A 1,792-nucleotide genomic window follows, 5' to 3' on the forward strand; every position below is an offset into this window, starting at 1 on the left:
GTGCGGCGGGCGGGCGGCGGAGGCGAGGAGACGCGGGCCTGCGCTGGCGGCCGGGGGAAGCGAGGGGCAGCGCGGGCGGGCGGCGCGGGCCGGCGAAGTGGCGGGGCGGCCCCAGGGCGGAGGGGAGGCGCCGAGTTTCTGTGCGGGCGGCGCCGGCGGCCGGGGCGCGTCTGGAGCCGGGCGGGTGCTCGCCGCTGTGAGGCGCCCGTTAATCCCAGGAGGGGAGGGGGAAGGGCGTGGGGACGAGTCGGTGGGGACAGAAGGCGTCGCGCAGGGGAAGGAGCTGCTGGCCCCGCAGAGACGCGGACACCCGCCTGCCTCTCCGGGCTGAGCGCTTCAGCGAGGGAGGGAGCCTCGTCCGGAGCCCCGCGTCCGTGCGTGCGGCCGGCGTCTCCGGGGCCGCTGCTCTGCTCGGGGCCTGCGGGGGGCTGGCCCGGGGCCGGGGGGAGCGCCGCAGGCAGAGGCCGTTCCCCTGAGGAAGGCCGGACGGACGGTGACGGAGCCCAGTGGCTGCGCTGAGGGAGCTCCTGGGGAGCCGGGGGAGACGCTGCGACTGAAGGAGTGAGGTGCGATGTGTGAGATGCACGAGCCTCCTAGTGTTTTGTCACTGGAGGTGGTGAGAGGCCGACATCCGTCACTCACCCAGAGGTGTTCGCACAGGAGCTCGGGCTGTCAGGACAGCAGGGCCAGCAGCGCCCCCCGAGTGGAGGGACCCTGATGAGCATTGCCCCTCTTACAGCAAGAGCCCTGGATGGAACAGCCCAGAGCTGCTGCCTCACTGCGCTTTGAGACAGCGGCCGCTGTGTCAGCACCGTCCTGGCTTGTGCTGGGGCGCTGTGATGTCCCTACTTCTGTTCCGTTTGGCATGTGCTCACCTGCTGAGATGACATTAAAAATCAGCCTTTATCAGAGTGAAGGGATGAAAGGAGATACTCCAGGCAAACAGCAAGCAAAATAATGTGGGTGTAGCCATACTTATATCAGACAAAGAAGACTTCAAGATAAAAAAGATAACAAGAGGGCTGGCCCTGTGGCCAGTGGTTAAGATCCAGCACTCTGTTTCGGTGGCCCAGGGTTTCATCAGTTTGGATCCTGGGCATGGATGTGGCACCACTCATCAGGCCATGCTGAGGTGGTGTCCCATATAGCACAACCAGAGGCACTCACAACTAGAATATACAACTATGTACTGGGGGTCTTTGGAGAGAAAAATAAAAATAAAATTTAAACAAAAAAGATTGGCAACACTTGTTAGCTTAGGTGCCAATCTTAAAAAAAAAAAGATAAGAGACAAAGATGGCCATTATATAATTATAAAAGAGACATTCCACCAAGAAGACATAACACTTATTAACATATGTGCACCTAACGCAGGAGCACAAAAGTGTATAAAGTAGCTCCTAGCAGACCTAAAGGGAGAACTTGATAGCAACACAATAATAGTAGGGGACCTTAACACTCTGCTTATGTCAGTGGGTAGATCATCCAGACAGAAAGTTGATGAGGACATGGTGGCCTTAAATGAAACACTAGACCAAGTGAACTTAGTAGATATACATGGAACGTTCCCTCCCCAAACAGCAGAATACACATTCTTCTCAAATACACGTGGAACATTCTCAAGAATGGACCATATGTTGGGAAACAAAGCAAGCCTCAATAAACTTAAGAAGATTAAAATCACATCAAGCATGTTTTCCAACCACAATACTATGAAACTAGATATGTGGAGGCTAAGCAACATGCTACTGAACAACTGTTGGATCAATGAAGAAATCAAAGGAGAAATTAG

The sequence above is a fragment of the Equus quagga genome, chromosome 1 (assembly GCF_021613505.1).
Source record: "Equus quagga isolate Etosha38 chromosome 1, UCLA_HA_Equagga_1.0, whole genome shotgun sequence".
Taxonomy (NCBI): Eukaryota; Metazoa; Chordata; class Mammalia; order Perissodactyla; family Equidae; genus Equus; species Equus quagga.